The sequence below is a fragment of the Podarcis raffonei genome, chromosome 12, assembly GCF_027172205.1.
Source record: "Podarcis raffonei isolate rPodRaf1 chromosome 12, rPodRaf1.pri, whole genome shotgun sequence".
In the NCBI taxonomy this organism is placed as follows: Eukaryota; Metazoa; Chordata; class Lepidosauria; order Squamata; family Lacertidae; genus Podarcis; species Podarcis raffonei.
The window spans coordinates 22391122-22409924 of NC_070613.1; the positions used below are offsets into that span (position 1 = coordinate 22391122).

The following is an 18803-nucleotide window of genomic DNA, read 5'->3' on the forward strand; positions in this document are numbered from 1 at the left end:
TTGGCAGTTCGAATCCCCGCAACGGGGTGAGCTCCCGTTGCTCGGTCCCTGCTCCTGCCAACCTAGCAGTTCGAAAGCACCTCCAAGTGAAAGTAGATAAATAGGTACCGCTCCAGCGGGAAGGTAAACGGCGTTTCCGTGCACTGCTCTGGTTCGCCAGAAGCGGCTTAGTCATGCTGGCCACATGACCTGGAACCTGTACGCCAGCTCTCTCGGCCAATAAAGTGAGATGAGTGCTGCAACCCCAGAGTCGGTCACGACTGGACCTAATGGTCAGGGGCCCCTTTGCCTTTACTTATAGTCAGGAAGGATGGGGGCTATAAACCAGGTGTGGGGAACCTTTGGCTTTTGGATGTTGCTGAACTACAATCTCCACCATCCCTGGCCATTGGCCATGCATGCAGGGGCTGATGGCAGTTGTAGTTCATCAACATCCAGGAGGCCAATGGTTCCCCCTACTGCTTTAGTCCATTGACATCTGGAAGGCCACAGGTTAGCATTCCCTGTCTTTAGGAAATAGAATATTTCAGAACATGACAGGTCTTTAAAAACAAATGTTCCTTCCTTCGGAATACCCCAGCTTTGTAGCTGAGCAGACCAGACAGTCCCTCCCCAGAGGGACCCTTATTTTTGTAATTGTGATCTGGCAATCTTACTGTGCTCATTACTCTGCTCCTTAGACCAAATCCTCTCTCAGTGTAAATTAGAATAACTAGCTCTGATGGGAACTGCAGTCGTTTACATTGTCTAAGGAGATGGTCCTGTGAAAATGACTCTGCTTTTTTTTGCCAGCAGGAATTAAACTCAGCTCTTGTTCAATTTTCTGCTTCAAGATAATGGAAAAAAATAGGTGGGGGGCGGAGGGAAACCATGTACACCACCTTGAGCTCATGGGAGTAGAGGTGAGATATAAATGTAACAAATAAATAAAAATGAACAACAAACAACAGGTTCTAGCAATAAATCCCATACGTGAACTCAGGGTGTTGTCATTTCTGCAAGAGTATCTATGTAGGTAAATACAATTCTTGTATTAAAAAAACAAAAACAAATAAGCCTCTCTCCAGCACACATATTTTGCTCACTTTTTTTCTGTGTAATTTGCAGTGCATACATCATAAGCAATATATTTCAGTGGTGGCTTTACATAGGTAACAATTATGGAAATGTGCTGATAAAATGCATCTTTTACAGCTGTAATTCTGTGTATTAGGAGCATTTAATGGAGGGGTAGAGGCACTGACCCAGTTCCTCAGCTTGCTTTCTGCTTCCAGTGGTGTGGTAGCAACATTTGTGTCATGCCACTTTGAGGTGCCTTGGTTCTTCCACCTCCTTCAGGCCAGACAGTAAAAGGCCCCACACTACCCAGAGGTCCTCTGCCAGATGACAAAATGTGGATGCAGTGGAAGCAATAAAGCTATCCTTCTTTGCTGCCTTCACTGTCACCAGGTAGGCTCAGTGTTCAATTGCACTCAACCAGAATTTTCCTCTGCTCACGTTTGTGTGTTTTTTTAAATAATCTTTATTACTTTTAAGACTTACAAAAAAAGAAAGAAGAAGAAAAAAAGGCAAGAGAAAAAGACAAAATAGAGCAGAAAAGAAAAAAGGAAAAAAAGAAGAAACAATACAATACAATATATAAACAATACAAAACACAACCTTAGCACACTAAACTAAACAAAACAAAACAACAATTTAAAAACATATATCATATCATTTCATTACTCTATCTTTCATTCCCTTATTTCATCGACCTCCTCTCACCTCCCTTTTTGTATTCCACTTCTGTTACTTGTTTCAGCAATTGCTTTCCATCTTTCTCTATTTTTATCATTATGAATATCTTAACATACTTTTAGCCTTATTTTCCATTAATACTAAAGTACTTATTTATACTTAACTCCTTATAACATTTCTGCTAAAGCCATAAAGTTTCATTCCAACAATTTTCTAACACTCATTAATTTTACAATATTTCTATATATAAACTTTAAACTTTCCCAATCTTCTTCCACCATCTCTTCTCCCTGGTCTCGGATTCTGCCAGTCATTTCCGTCCATTCCATATAGTTCATCAACCTGGAGATCTTCTGTCCGAGGCTCTTAAATCTTTTCCAAGTCCCTTCTGCAGTTTTTCTTCATATTCTTTGATGCTGAAGATGCTGAAGAGCAGGTCTCGGGGGGGCCCCGACCCAACCATGCCCCCATTCCCTCTCGACAGGCCAGCCAACTCTCCACAGCTAGAACCAAGGTCCATACAATATCTCAAATCATGTTTCAAAGCTCCTCCAAGTCCAAAGGCCTCCACAACTCCAATCACCTCCTGACCCAGATTCAGAACCCAAAGGTCAGCAAATCCCTGCATGAAAGAGTCTATCCAACCTTCCTTCTCCAGTCCAAGCAGGGCTCCAATCTTCAAATTCTGACTTTTTCTATATTCATTCATAAAAGGCCTCCACTTATAGCCCTCGATTTGCCTCTGTAAGGCTGGGGCTCCCACTTGTATTACTTTAGGTTCAACAACAACAACTTTCTCCTTCTCCCCAGTTTGTCCTGTCAAAGTAGGTTCCTGTGTCAAGTCCTGAACAGTTTCTGTGTTGGTGATCACTTTTTGTCCCAAATTAATCACTTTTTGTCCCAAGTTCTCAAGTTTAGTATTCATAACATCCGTCTTCTTGTGGAGCTGTTCCAACGAATAGCTTATCTTACATAATACAATCACTAAGGCTCCTTCTGTCGACATTCTTAAGATCCAAGGTCAATCTCTGATTCTCACAGTTCTTATCTTGCAGCTGGAAAAACCCCAGCTCCACTCTTGTAACAGTTTCAAAAGCTCCCTCTAGAGGGAAACAGTCTCCACTTGTATCAATCCTTTCAAACACAATTTAAACTATAAAGTTAGTTTCAATTTTCAGTTACTTTTCCTCCTTCTTAAACGCAGAAGGGGACAATGGAAACAATATATTTCTCTTATTTAGCCATCTGTCAACATACTTTCTGTTCACAGTCAATGAACTCTCCCAAAACGTCAATCTTACTGGCAGCCCGTTTCCAGGTTCAGAGCAGTGGTAATTTGATTTTTCACTCTCTCCTGCAGGTTCGCTAGGTCCAAAATTTCCCCCCTCTTCTCCTGCTTCCAAGGGGGGTTTTAATAGTTTTAACCGATGGAGATTTAATCCTTTACAAAAGACTTTCCAAGGCTTTAACTTGCGACGTCTTTGCTTCAATCTATTTACAAAAGAGGAAGGCGGACTTCCTGTTTAAAACCTTCCCGTTTCGATGCCAAATTAATAAATTTAAAGATCCAATTTTCCGTTCTACTCACGGGTAGTTGTTTAAAGTCAAATTGTCCACAGGAAAAAGTCAGCGCTCTCCGGCAACAGTGATGCGGCTTCACTCCATGAAAGAAGCAGTCAATTCGAAGCACCGCGCCACTCACCCCACTTCGCTCCGGATCCTCAAATCAGGGTTTCCCCGCGAGTAGGGGAGGCACAAAAGGTGCCAGCCAAATCCCAGGTTCACAAGCTTCTCCCGTCTGTGATTTCAGTGGGTCTCCACCTTCGCCGTGGCGGTCAGACTCTGATTTCCATGGAGCAAATTCCTCCCGATCGGAGGAACTCCGCCATTGCCTGGAGGTGCCAACCCGGAAGTCTTTTCCTCTGCTCACGTTTGAGCCACCCCTCAGCTTGTTTCCTCACCCTAAGCTCTGGAGTATACCAAGGAGCCAAAGGGGTTCCATGAAGCAGAAGAACATGAGATATACTGTCACCATTCCATTCCCCTCCCATTGAGGTCAATAGAAGAGAAACTTCCTGTACTGCAATTCTGGAGCTGATGTACACCCGCCAATTGTCCTGATTTGACCGGGACATTGCTGACAAAAGCCGCAAGCAGTGAGGTCACCTGGTGGGGTGGCATGATGGAGGCAGGGGATGCCCTAGATTTAGGTTAGAAGAAGTTGGAGGGTATGCTGCTGTAAATGTGTGCCATGGATGGGGGTATGTTTGTGGCTTGAAGGCATAAGTATGCTTCTCCTCTATGTTCTTAATTGCTGTGGCTGTCTCCCATGTCGTCCTGCACCCCCGCTTTGCAATATGTGAACACTGCGTTTTGTCTCAGCTATATTAGTCTATCGCTGTTCCCGTCCCACGTCCATGGGGAGCGGCGTCTTGCACACGTGCAGGAGAGGTACTCGCCACCCCTACACGCAGTTAAGCCCCCTGTTGGCAAAGGCTACAACTCTGTCCTTTGAAGCCACCTTTTGCCTTTGGGCACCTGTGGAGATTGGCGGCTACAAAGAACCTTCTAGGTTTGTTGTTTGGGCCTTGAACGCGTAATTAGAAGTGAATGTTCCTCTCTGTTTATCAATAATGCAGATTCAGCACAGCTCCTCCGCTGTTTGTGCAGCTATTATTATGCAGCACAATATGTTCACACTGACAACACAGCCCCGATTAATAATTTAGCGCTGATCTGGAGGAGTCTGTCACATTGAGCAACGGCTTTCGTCACCAGGTTTGTAGTTTGGCATTCACAGGCAGGGCCAGATCAAGGCCTGTGTTAAACGTGCCGTAGGCTACATGCCCTGTAATGTAACAATGGGAGAGAGAACCCATGTGAAGTGTGGACCTATGCCTGTCCTTGTGTTTGCTCAGTTCATTTAAAGTCAGCATGTAGCCATTCTTGGGACACAGTGGAGGCTGCTGGAACCTAGTGGGGCATCAAGGAGGTCCCATGGAGGGGCACCTAGGTCTCTATCCTCCTCTCTTGTGAGGAGGATGTAATACTAAATCAACCACTCTGTGGCTTGCTTCCCTGTTCAATTAAGAAAGAAGCTTGATACAACTTACTCTCATGTTGAGTGGACAGAGGATTGCAGGTGGCACTCATCATCCCGCGTGACATATAGTGAGCTCCATTGCTGAGCGAGGTTTTGAACCCAGGTCTCTCCCATGCCCTAACTGAACAGTCTTACCACTTAACCTGTACACACTGCAATCAAGTAGAGTTGCCAACTGATCAAAAGAATGGCCTAGCCTGCTCAGAAATCTACAGCTGTAAGCTGATTTATCTGTGCAGATAAGCATCAGCAGAGAACCATGTCAACCCCTGTTAAAAACACAAAAGCAGGCCGGCTTGCTTCTCCCAATATGTTGGATGTTAACATTTACTGTTGAAGTAATTATGCTAGTGCTTATTTTTGGGCTTCCACCCACACCCTCTTGCTCAAAAGTCTGCAAATAAGCTATATCCAGGCATGCTATTCCACTTACATCGAAGCACCCACAATATTGTTGGCTGACTACTTGAAAGCTCTAATCCACTTTCCATATTTGTTTACCTGCATCTTCCATTCTTTTGACTGCACCTTATCTTTAAGAGTACAAATTAAAGCGTAACACAGATGTTTCCAGAAAGGGAGCCCTGTTGATATTCCACAATCTGACAGTGTACAGTTTTGAATGGATAATAAAGCATTGAACATCCATCCAGAACTTCAAAAAATACAGACCCAAGCATCCTAGCCAGAAATGGATTTCAGAGGCGTAACCATGTCAGCCTATTGTGCCAATAAGAACAAAGAGTCCTCAGGCACCCCTGGCCAAGGAAGGCACATGTCTGATAGTGAATTCTTTATTGACAAAAGCATGCACTTTCAGCAATTCCAATGGTGCCCCAGATACACCCACACACTTGCTTCTGGCCTCTAGGCAGCTGTCCCAGGGCTGTGCTCTACAGAGCAGTTGCAGCAACAGTGGGGACTACACACCCCAACCAGCTTCTGTACCCTTGCCTGACAGGGTGCATGCACACAACTTGAGGCTTTTCCTGCATGGAAGGCATCGCTGCTCTTCTGTCTTCAAGCCCCTCCTGGTTCTAGGAGGCAGCAGGGTGGGGGATGATGGGGATTCGATTGGCCTGTCCCTTGCCTGAACAGCCTCTTCCTCCAACATATCCTGCCTGCTCATCTCTGTCTCTGACAGAGAAGAGCATTCCTCTTCCCCCTGCCCAGGCCTCTGCCTCACGGGTGGCACCAAACCCCATATAACGCTGGCCTGGACCAATGCCACACATGTGTCAGGCACTGGCAGCTTCATGGTGGCATGTATCTGGTAGTGTTACCATCTTCAGCTAATTGTTTTGATTTTTTATTTATTATTATTATTATTAATAATAATAATAATAATAATAATAATAATAATAATATATTTATACCCTGCCCATCTGGCTGAGTTTCCCCAGCCACTCTGGGCGGCTCCCAATCAAGTGTTAAAAACAGTACAGCATTACATATTAAAAACTTCCCTGAACAGGGCTGCCTTAAGATGTCTTCTGAATGTCAGGTAATTGTTTATCTCTTTGACATTTGATGGGAGGGCGTTCCACAGGGCAGGCGCCACTACCGAGAAGGCCCTCTGTCTGGTTCCCTGTAGCCTCACTTCTCGCAATGAGGGAACCGCCAGAAGACCCTCGGCGCTGGATCTCAGTGTCCGGGCTGAACAATGGGGGTGGAGACGCTCCTTCAGGTATACACGACCGAGGCCGTTTAGGGCTTTAAAGGTCAGCACTAACACTTTGAATCGTGCTCGGAAACGTACTGGGAGCCAATGCAGATCTCTCAGAACCGGTGTTATGTGGTCCTGGCGGCCACTCCCAGTCACCAGTCTAGCTGCCACATTCTGGATTAATTGCAGTTTCCGGGTCACCTTCAAAGGTAGCCCCACGTAGAGCACGTTGCAGTAGTCCAAACGTGAGATAACTAGAGCATGCACCACTCTGGCGAGACAGTTGGCGGGCAGGTAGGGTCTTAGCCTGCGTACCAGGTGGAGCTGGTAGACAGCTGCCCTGGACACAGAGTTAACCTGCGCCTCCAATGTACTAATGTACAAACTTAACTGATACAAATGTACCATGTTTGGGGAAGGGCTGCAGCTCAGTGGTTAGAGCATCTGCTTAACATGCAGAAGGCTGCAGGTTCAATCCTTGGCATCTCCCAAGTTAGGCTGGGAGAGACTCTGAAACCCTAACAAGTCCCTGCCAGTCAATGTAGACTATACTGAACCTGATGGACTGATAGTCTGACTTGGTATAAGGCAGCTTCATTATTACGATACAGAAAATTTCTCCTGGTAGACATTGAATCAGTGTAGGGATTTTCTGCATCTTTCCTTACATGGATGTTGGCACCACCCAGGCTTGGTCTAATCTCTTAAGGTGACCATGTGTCCTACTATACAGAGAACAGTCCCTGGTTTGATGCCCTGGCTGGTCCAAGTCCCATTCCAGATAAAGTACCATAAGAAAGGAGGGCTTGAAGTTGCCAATCAACAGTTAGCATCTAGACAGCAGACAATACAGGCAGGCCGGCCGCTTGGTTGCAGTCTTCTTTGCTATGGCAAAATGTACTGTGTTTCTATTTAAATTACAGTTATGATTTCTAACTTTACATGTGCACATTTTATGCGAATCTGTGCCTCTGCTCCCCTTTTTTTTGCGAGGAGGGGATGAGCCAGGAGTGGCCAAATTCCACTCCCCGTGAGTAGCTGGGGAAGGGAATTTGGAGAGGTGAAATGGCAGAAAAGCCATTTTTGCATCTTGGGGTGTGTGCACACTGTACATTTAAAACCCCATTAATAACCCATAGTCCCCAGAATTTTGGGGGAGAACTCATGTGCATTTAAAGTATGTCTTTTAAGATTTGTTTATTTAGAATATTATGTGTGCTTTTTCCAAACTTCAGCCTGGCAAGAACCAGCTCCAAATGATTGCATAGACTTTCTGGTGAGGGGCTGTTTGCCCTCCCCTGCTCCCTTCTCCTGGAGAGGGCGGGGTATAAATAAAATTATTATTATTATTATTATTATTATTATTCCCAGGGATCAGTGGTGGGAGGTAGTACAGAGAAAGAATAGCCAGAACCCCCTGCCATGACATCACCTGGGGCTGCCCTTAGGTCTCAGGTTTGGGTCCTGAACTCTCAGGATGCTTCTGACCTAGCAGACCTAACTCTTACAAGCTATTTTTGTTTCCTGAGCCAAAGGACAAGATGCAACCCCTATTGTGTGCAGAAGGTGACCAGATGGGACATCAAATCTTACTTCAAAAGTGGCAATGCAGCAGCATTCCTCACCATGCCTCTTGGCACACACAACTGCCTCTCCTCACCTACCCACCCTCGGCACCTGCTGCCTGATATGGCCACATCACTTTATTTTACCTAACGGTAGGGCCACCCCCAACCTCACTTCAAATACTTCAGAGTCTGGATTGAATGCCAGACTAAAAAGCATTTGCCCTGGGCTGTGTAAAGTTCCCCTAGTGTTGTTATCTCAGAAGGACTATCATAGGACCAAAGGAAGCTGGAGTGGTGGCTTGTGGCCACTGGGACTAGTTGGGTAGAAAGTCAGGGAGAAAGGCTGAGTTCTACAAGGGCAGTACTGAGACTAAGGAGAAGAAGGAAGCTTACAGCCACTGCTGCCTTCCGTACTGGTTGTAAGGGGCAGACTGGTGGGGCAGTGACTTATTTGCCCTAATGAACCAACCACCATTGAGAAGCTGCCCCATGCCAGATCAGAGTATTTTGTCTATCTAGCTCAGTATTATCTATGTTGGATAGCAGTAGTTCTCCAGGGGCTCAGGTGGAGATCATCCACCTCAATGACTACCTGATCTTTTAAACTGGAGGTGCCAGGAGGGATTGCACCTGCGACCTTCTATACACCACTGAGCTCCAACCCTCCTGGACACCATGTCACAGGAAGGAGAAAATTTCTAGAGACTTCGATTGCATAAACCAGCCCTTTGCATGCGTTTTGGCGTGTAAATGAATAGCTGAGGTGTACAGCACAATTTGGTCGCTTGGAATCGCTCAATATCAAATTAACTTCAGATGTGCTTGGATTTATCTGTTGCAGGAGGCAAACGCCAGGCCAAGTAGAAGATAAATTTGATATGCTTGCAATGCAAAGGCCATTTTGTGAGTAGAATTATAAACGTCCTTTTAGAGGTATTAACTTCCCCCGTGCTTACAAAAGGAAACCAAATATTTTTGCAGTTGGTCTGAGAAATGTTTGATCCAAAACTTATTTTTCACACTGGAATGTTTGAAGCATCCAACATATTTGGCCCATGATGAAAATGTCTGTCTCTGTTGCTCGGCTGCTGTTGTTTTTCTTCCTCTCTACATCATCTGCGCTGTGCACAAACAAGCGAGAGCCGTTCCATTCCACTCATTTTTCTTATGTTCTGTGCTGAGCAAAGGGAGAGTGTTTTCCTTTACATTTCCATTAGCTGCTGCAGCTAAAGACAATTAGGGGGAGCAAACGGAATAGATTAAGAGAAAATTAGCTTGGTTGCAACACTGTTGGAGCCTGTTGGCATAAAACTACATTGTGTTTGACAGTGGGGATGGTGATATTTTTACTGCACTGACACTTTTTGGTCTAAGACGTAAAATTATAACATAAACAGCTTCTTTGGAAGAAATAATTATAGGTAGTTACTCAGCTGCAGGATTGCAGGAAGCAATGATCATACCTTTAAATCAGGCATAGGCAAACTTGGCCCTCCAGATGTTTAGGACTACAACTCCCAACATCCCTAGCTAACAGGACCACTGGTCAGGGGTGATGGGAGTTGTAGTCCGAAAACATCTGGAGGGCCGAGTTTGCCTATGTTTGATCTAAATCCATTTGCTACATGGCAGGGTTGGCTAACCTGTGCCCCCCCCCCAATGCTGCTATACTACAGCTCCCATCATCTCTGACTGTTGACCATGCTGGCTGGAGCTGGTGGGATTTATAGTCCAACCACATCTGGCAGGACACTCCTACTCTTTTTGCAACATATGGAATACAAAGAATTGTAAGACCAGATTTAATCTAATCTTCCCCATCCCTGGAATCCCTTGCTTGTAAAATTAATCCTCATCATAACAAACATTGGAAACTTCCTTATCCCAGGTTAGACTGTTTCCTCATCTAGCCCAGTAGTGTCAACTCCGACAGGCAGCAGTTATCTAGGGCCCACCTGCACTATGCATTTAAAGCAATGGCGTTTTGCTTTAAACCATCATGGCTTTTCCCAGAGGATCCTGGGAACTGCAGTCTATTTAAGGTGCTGTGAGGAAACCCCTGCTCCCCTCACAGAACTATAATTCCCAGAGTTCCCTGGGAAGAGGCATTGATTGGTAAACCACTCTAGGAATTGTAGCTTTGGGAGTCAATAGGCCTCTAAGGCAGACAGCGCTACCTCTAAGTCGGAATCAGATTTCTGAAGACAGAAACTGCACCCTAAGCTTCTTCATCTCCTCCTCCTTTACTGGAACCAATCACTCCAGATGCAGGCAGATCCATTCCAGCCTTTTTATTCTGCCCCCCCTCTCTCTGTCTCCCCACTTGACTGGGTCCATGCTTTCTTTGAAATGTCAGAGTGAGTCTGGGCACACCCAGCACATACCCTACACACATGTATGCTTGCTTTTAACATATACTGTAGTTGTCTCTGATATTTCCCCAGTCTTTGGCAGACTGATCCCTGATGTCTCTGTGCAGCCCATTTGTTGAGTTCCTGATCAACTTTCAAGATAGTCAAAACCATTGTTAACAGGCTCGTTCTGAACCATAGTTTTCAGCAGGTGGTGCCTCTTACTGAACACACACATTGTATCTCTGTATTTATTTAAAGGTACATTCTTCCACCTTATCAAATGGCACCTTATCAGCTGTATTCCATGGAGGCAAATTTAAGACTCCTGTATGTATGTAAAATATTTGTATAGCCTTTTGCCTCTGTTGGCTCTGCAAAGATAATGCAGAATACTTCCTCCTTATACATGAGTAACGGAAGTGTTTACACAGGCCAGGCCAGATATATGCAAAAGGAAGACAGGTAAGTTGATAAATTGACTAGAGGGTTGCACAGATGCAATTTAAGCCTTTCTTGTCTTGCACCAATGCATATAATGAAATGAAAAGAGAATAAATAACCCTATCTCCATTGTGTAGATAGAAGGACAAATTTGTCCGAAGGGAGAAGAAGAAGAAAATGCAGAAGCCACTTTAATTAACAAAGGTGAAACATTTGTAATGTGTGTTTTGGCTTTATCTCAAAACAAGTATAGTTGTTTCTCAGAGTTTGCAAGAGGGTGTGAAACCAGCTGTTTCCTGTATGAGGCTTCCTCCAGTATAACCCATTCCTATGGAAGAGAAAAAGAAAGGATTCTCAGCGCTTTATCTTTATTTTACCCTAACAAGGCAGCTATTTGCTTTAGGCTGTGCAGTAGGGGAACAGGGGTGACCCTTAGACCAAATGGCGCTGCAGGCAAGGAGGCGTGGCTTCAATCCACCTACTTTTCTAGTAAGAAAATGTACTTGCACCCCATTTCATGATTTTGATGCAGTGTGCATGCATGATTTATCCCTGCCATGTAAGATGATAAATTTGCATACCTGGATCTATAAATCTGTACTTATTCATGCTATACAAACTGTTTGTATCTGCTTGTTTCAGCTACTGAGTGGACAGTTGAGGAATGATCTGTAACAGATGCACCTACCTCCCTGGTCCAGAAGCCTCCAAGCTTGCAGCCCCAGGGCACTTTGCTTGATTGCAGTGAATGAAGTATGGGCAAACTATTAAGATGTAGCCTGGCTGATTGCAGTATTTTTAGGCTGCTTTGCAGTGTTGCCCCTCCCAAGGCAACACACTGGAGTTTTAAAATGGCACTGGTGACAGAAAGCTGGGGGAGGGCTGATGTTCCCTGGCACTTAGCTGTGTTGCTTCTGCCTAACCTTTAGCTGTGATACTTATTTTCATTTCTCTGCGCAGTTCGTATATGTATTTTTGTATTTATTGGCTGCCCTAAAATAATTCTAGTCACAATTTAACTAGTCACAATTTTAAAATGCAGCATATAGAGGAACTATAGGATCAAAAAGAGAGAGACTAGTTTAAAAACAGAGAGCCGAGTGGCACAACTCTGCAGTCTTAAAATAAATTTAAAACAGGAACCAGTATTTTACTCATACCTTTTTTGCATTATATTTGAAGTAGTGCCATTGAAAAGTGACAGAAAGGGGGAGGGGGGCAGTACACCAAGGCTGGGATAGAGAGGAAACATCTTGCTACTTTTTTGTACCTCACCTGAAACCTTAAAGGTAAAGGTAAAGGGACCCCCTGGCCATTAGGTCGTTGTGACTGACTCGGGTTGCGACGCTCATCTTGCTTTATTGGCCGAGGGAGCCAACATACAGCTTCCGGGTCATGTGGCCAGCATGACTAAGCTGCTTCTGGCGAACCAGAGCAGCACATGGAAACACCATTTACCTTCCCGCCGGAGCGGTACCTATTTATCTACTTGCACTTTGATATGTTTTCGAACTGCTAGGTTGGCAGGAGCAGGGACTGAGCAACGGGAGCTCACCCCATTGCGGGGATTCGAACCGCTGACCTTCTGATCGGCAAGTCCTAGACTCTGTGGTTTAACCCACAGCGCCACCCGCGTCCCTTTACCTGAAACCTTAGGTGATGACAAAATGCAGCCCTCCTAATAACACTGCTGAAAGCTTTTAACATGCAAGTTGTTATTCTTTTGGACTCTGTTTTGAACAACCGAAACGCTGCATTGATGCAAACACAGAATGATCCATAGCAGTAGAGAGAATCCCAACATAATGAATTGAAATTTGTAAAATGCTTTGATATTGGCACTGCAGGCATATTAAAAAATTCAAATATATGTTATTGTTTACTTCCTCGGGTGCATTCTTAGAATGGCATTATCAAATATCACACATCAGAATGGTTCTTTTTAACCACTGAGTCTAACTTTCCTACTTGTGTCTGAACAGCTGAACACAATGGAGATTCATGTGCCATAGCTAAGTGGATCTGTTCAAATAATTTGTAATGGTTGCACAACAATAATTGGGCAACAAAGGATTTGTCTTTGTGGGTGTTTTTTGTCCATCTAATTCTACTGAATAAAAAGCCCTCTCTGAAATGTAACGGAATAACAAATTGACAGGCTGGAGCAGAATATTACACCACCATCTGTTGTTGGCATTGAGATTGTGGTAAACATCTCAAGTGCAATTCAGTGAGCTCAGCAACAACACACCTGGGATTAAAACTCAAGCTGTGTTTTCCGGCAGTTGGGTTTCATCCACAATCTATATATAGCCCACACTTTTCCTGCATCCTAACAAAACTTAGTTGTAGTTATCTGCTGGCCAAATTAATTGCCGAATGATCACAAGCACTCCATGACCACAGTTGGGTAATACATTCATTAATACCAACCAAAAAGTTATTTAAAAATGGCAAACTTTCAAGTGTTCCAGAACTCTGCCAGGCAATTCCTCCCAGGTGCTGAGATATCAAGTTACACGCTTTGGATTCTGGGATGAAGTTGCAACAGCTGACACAATATTGGCGGGGGTGGGGTGTGGGGTGTGTGAATGGTTGGTTTGCAACTTGGTTCTGTCCTGTCCCATACCTGAAACGAAACACTTTTGTTTAATGTGTGTGGGACAGAGAACAGAAGTAAAACAAAACTCATGACAGCCTCCTTTTTTGGCAAAGCTAGGGGGTTAATACTGGAAGGTTTGCCAGGTAGGAGTCATTTTGGAAGTCCAATAGTATAACAGGAACACTGCTTCATATCTCAGTACCCGGAAAGGAGTTAGCCTTCAACTTCTGTCTTAAAACTCAATCTATAAACAAGCCTAATGGCTGTAACATCTACCCTGCCATTTCCCACCCACCTAGTTTTCTGCTTTTTTAAAGTTTTCATCCTCCAGCCACCACCCCTACCTTGTGTATCATTTTGCCTGGCAAAGAATTTTCAAAAAATTCAAAAGCTTGCCACATTTATTTCTTTATTACTAGATTTCTCTCGCAGCTTTCCTCCAAGGAGATCAAAGTGACAAACGTGGTTCTCCATACATTCCATCCTACCCTCACAACAACCCTGTGAGGTAGGTTAGACTAAGAAATCGTGACCTGTCTGAGGTCACCACGTGAGCTTCCTTGCTGATGTGAGATTTGGTCTCTGGGGTCCGAGCCCGACATTTTGACCACTATGCCACAATGGCTCTTAATTTTAAATTGCTCAGCTGTAGACTTTGGAGGGCAGGAGGGGGTGTTATGGTGTTTTATATGACCTCCTGTGGTTCTCTTGATTGCAGTTATTGGCTTATCTAGGCTGTGCATACACTCCTGTTTACTTTGCATCCTGCATGCTCCCACTGCTGTTTTGGGTAGCAATGTACACATGATATTAGCCACAATCCATATCTATACTGTATCTATCCTGTTCTTTCTTATGAAATACTGTTTTTGATGCATTTCCCCATAAACCAGCTTCGCTTCAACTTGAGAAAAAAGGACAACTGTATTTTATGCTGGTAACAATGCAGGAGGCAGCAGTTATGAGTTACAAGTCTCTGTAGCCACAGCAGGCGCTGTGCTTCTCCAGCAATTTGACTTCACTCCTGAAGACGCACTCCATTGCCTCTTCAGACAGATTGATGTCAACAAATACATTCTATAGGAATAGTTCTTTAACTTCCTGGGAGCTCTTTAAAACATAGATGGGGAACCTCTGTCCCTCCATGTGTTGCTGGTCTCTATAATTCCCATCAGCTCCAGCCAGCATAGCCAATGGTCAGAGATGATGGAAGTTGTAGTCCAGCAACATAGGGAGCGGGGCTCACATTCCCCTTCTCTGATTTAAGAACTTGTAGGTGAATGGATTTAGAATACGGCAGCTTGAACATTTTTTAATCTGACATTAAGTTATAAAACTTAATGCTTGGCCATCTCTATTTTACATTATTCTTCAGAATACCCAGGGGAAGTCTGGGAATCACTTTTGATTCCCAAAAGGTGGGAATCAGGTGTAGGCTTGTATTTTATTTTTTTAGATTACAAATGTGTTTCTTTTCAAATTAAACAGCTTGATCTTATACCTGTTTACTCCAAAGCAAGTCCCACAGAGTTCCAACTAACTCCCTAGCCAAACTAACCAACACACAATGGGTGTTATTTTCCTCATATGAGAATTAGTATTAAATTTTCCACATCCGAACAAACAGTGGTGATATTTTCACAGAAAATGGATTGTACACTGGAGACTACTGAGATCTTCCCAGTCTAATTAAGATATATTTGAAAATGAAAAGATAGGGCTTTTTGGACATAATTCTACAAACACTTACTCTCTAACAGTCTTGAGACCAGGCTAAATAACAGTAAGCAAAGGGCAGGAATGATTCCAAGCTACTATGGGCCACCCTTTAACTTATGCATTAACAAAAAGAAGCTAGCATTCAGCTTCCCATTCAGTTCTGGCACCTGAAGCTGATGTCTCTATGTCCATTGACTGATATGGAACTGATTCACTGTAATGATTCTTTGGTTTGCAGTAGCACTGCCTTTCTGTGAATCACCAGCAACACAGCAGTGACTCAGGCCCTGTGCTATTATTGTCAGATGCAGATTAATTAGCTGGAGAGGATCTGGGGTTGTCCCCAGTGCACAAGAAGGTTGGTGTGAAAATAGCAGCTATTATTTATTGGTGTGTGGAAAATCAAATGCCAATTCCCACATGAGGAGGAACATAAAGTATACCGGTGATAAAAATAAATCGAGTAGATGAATCTGACGGGGAGGTAGATTGGAAAGAATAGATTAAGAAACCTAGAAGGGGGAAAAGAAGAAAAGGCAGAATGGAAGATGAATCTTAAAAGAAAAAGATAAGATATAAAATGGTAGGTGGAGAGAGAAAATAGAACCGTGATGATAGTGAGCCTTAATGAGGAAAAGTTCTCAATGCCAGTTCTTGACTTGGGATGAAAGGATTTGTCAGTTTTGGCTCTCTCAGTTTCTCCTTTTTCCAGTTATAAATTTAGTTATCCAGTTTGCAGCATTTTGCAATTTTTAAAAAAAAAAAACCCTCATGAAAATCCATCACCATTTAGTGCATATTTCCCTAATAAATACATTTTCAAATGCAGTTTTGACAAATGTACACATTCATGTAAGCAATTTCCTTCATATAATGCATTTACATATGCTATTTTAACCAATACATTCGTTTTTATGCAAACTTTCCCCTACTATACACATGGGTTTAAAACATGGGTTGGTTGGTGAACTGCATAGCAAATCTCAAATAAGTGCAAATTGCATGTTTGATTTCCATACTGTTTCAGAAAGTGCAGAAGCGATAGATTTGGCTTCAAATTAGACCTGAATTGAATTTCTGTCCCATACCTAGTCTTGACCATAGTTGAGGGTTGGGGAATGTTTTGTGGCCCTCCTGATGTCTTTGGACTCAGCCTCCATCAACCCCAGACAGAATGGCCAATGGTCAGGAGATGATGGGAGGACCACAGGTCCCCCCATTGCAGAAATGAATTGAGTAGAGTGTGTTTTTTGTGTCCTGTGGAGGAACTTCAAAACATTTCCCAAACTATCAGAGGCAGAAGGTCTTGGGTTGTATCAGGGCTTGCCTGGGAGCTAGCATGGGGGATGAGAGTGCTGAATATGTATTGGAGTGGGGGGACGACCGCAATCTGAGTCCCCACCCCATCTCCATAGAGCCAGGGACAGGCAGGGAGAATTGTGCTGACTGCAATGAATTTATTTTAGTCTTACTTGTTTTCAAGTAATATGTTTAGGATCAGGATGATAGATCCTAAGATGAGGTCAAGTGCACATGAGGGTTTGTGAAATTCCTCCCATAAGTCCCAAGCAGCACATTGCAAAAGGGAGATGGATGGCAACATGGGTAGGCTTGTGACAAGAAGATAGCTATGAGTGTGTTCAAGACACACACAAAATATGTTTTTTTCCCCAGTCAGATGTGTACGTTACTGAAGGAACACATCACCTTTAAACTTTAAATTTAGTTTAGTTTTTAAAATGAGAGATGTGCACAGGAGGCCCATGTTGTGGTTTGCATTGTTTATTTTTGTTTGTTGTAAAATAGGGCATGGCTGAGTGCTCTCATGCTGCGGTTGTACAGCAGAGGAGCACACAGTTTCTTAAAAAATCAAAACATGGAAATAATAACCTAAGATCTAGAAAATGGAGGAGGCACAGGTCCTAATTATATCACAAATAATATTCATCTGGTGCCTATGGTGATAACGTCCTCGATGCAGCGATTTTATTTGCTTGCTTAAACAATTTGTTTGCCACTTAGTTGCAAGTGTCTTTTAAGTAGTGCACAAGAAATAAAATACAGAAAAGATAACAATCCCATTAGAATTATAAAATAAGACTTCAGTTCAAATGCCTGCTGGAGCAATCAATCAATCAATCAATCAATCAATCAATAATAAAAAGCAATAAAAATAAGTAATCTTGGGAATGAGGATAGGAGCATTACTCCCCCCCAAAAAATAATAAAAAAACAAAAAAACACAATACCAGAAGCACAGTCTTGTAGTAAGAAATGATGCATAACAGTTAGTTACCCATGCTGGTACCTATTTCGGATTTTAAATTGATTCTATATACATAACTGTTGGCGGTTTTTAAGTAGTTTTATATGTAGTTGGCTTTTGTTAAAAAATTGATTTTATATACGCAATTGTTTAACTGTTTTTATACAATTTTTATTGTACTGTAAATCACTTTGAGATGCCTCAGATTAATTAATAGCAAAAAATTAGAGACAACATAGGCATTCATCACACACACATGCACCCCCTGTTTAACCACTCTTAACCAGATTAGCATTACAATGATGAAAACCAGCTACCCTAGTCTTTTAATTTAGAATAAGGAAAGGGGTCCTTACCAAATCCTGATTTTTCCATCTGCCAAGGTGAGTTACTTGGATGCAGTAGTGTGGAGACACTTGACTATTTGATCAAGGGTTTGGGGATTGGCTTTACGAGATGATGCTAATGTGGGTATTTTTGTGAAGTGAGTCATTTGTTTTGGCTGATCCTTGCCTCTTTTGTGCTCACAGATTGTGTAACTCTGCATAGCAATTTCCTTCTCATACAGTAGGTGTGAAAGAAGGGAATGAAACACCCTCCGCCTTCCTCTTCTTCTTCTCATTTTCCATGCTGTGTATTCTGTCTCTCATTCCTTCCCATAGTTGCTGTGTCCTGTCAACTCTTATCTTGGCCTCGTTCCTCCGAGACATCACCAGCACCAGCATTATAAATTAAGATTACTATGTTGTTAGACTACTTACACTGCCTTTCATCTCAAAAAGAAATACCAAGCCGGTTCAGAAACAAATAAAAACCAACAGCAACATAGCAAGAATAGAGAGCCAACTGTGCATGGGTCTGTTTCTTCCTTGTGTGTGTTTGTGTATTTCTGCAATGTATACTTTGCAGCTGCTAGGAGTGCATCATGCGCCTCACGTAACTTCCAACACTACAAATATGGCTTTCTAGCAATGGAGTAACAACAACAACAACAACAACAATTTATTTATACCCCACTCATCTGGCTGGGTTTCCCCTGCCACTCTGGGCGGCTTCCAACAAAACACTAAAATACAATAACCCATTAAACATTAAAAGCTTCCCTAAACAGGGCTGCCTTAAGATGTCTTCTAAAAGTTTGGTAGTTATTTTTCTCTTTGACATCTGGTGGGAGGGCGTTCCACAGGGCGGGTGCCACTACCGAGAAGGCCCTCTGCCTGGTTCCCTGTAACTTGGCTTCTCGCAGCGAGGGAACTGCCAGAAGGCCCTCGGCGCTGGACCTCAGTGTCCGGGCAGAACGATGGCGGTGGAGACGCTCCTCCAGGTATACTGGAGTAATGGAGGAGG

General features: G+C 43.3%; 1 long non-coding RNA gene across 2 annotated transcripts in view; it reads left to right on the plus strand.

Moving 5' to 3' along the window:
* Positions 1-18297, plus strand: part of LOC128398351 (uncharacterized) — a 97308-nt gene extending 79011 nt beyond the window's left edge. For both annotated transcript variants that reach the window (XR_008327095.1, XR_008327096.1), the window contains exon 3: positions 18119-18297. This is a non-coding gene — a long non-coding RNA (uncharacterized LOC128398351). The remainder of the gene's footprint in view (positions 1-18118) is intronic.
* The last annotated feature ends 506 nt before the right edge of the window (positions 18298-18803 follow it).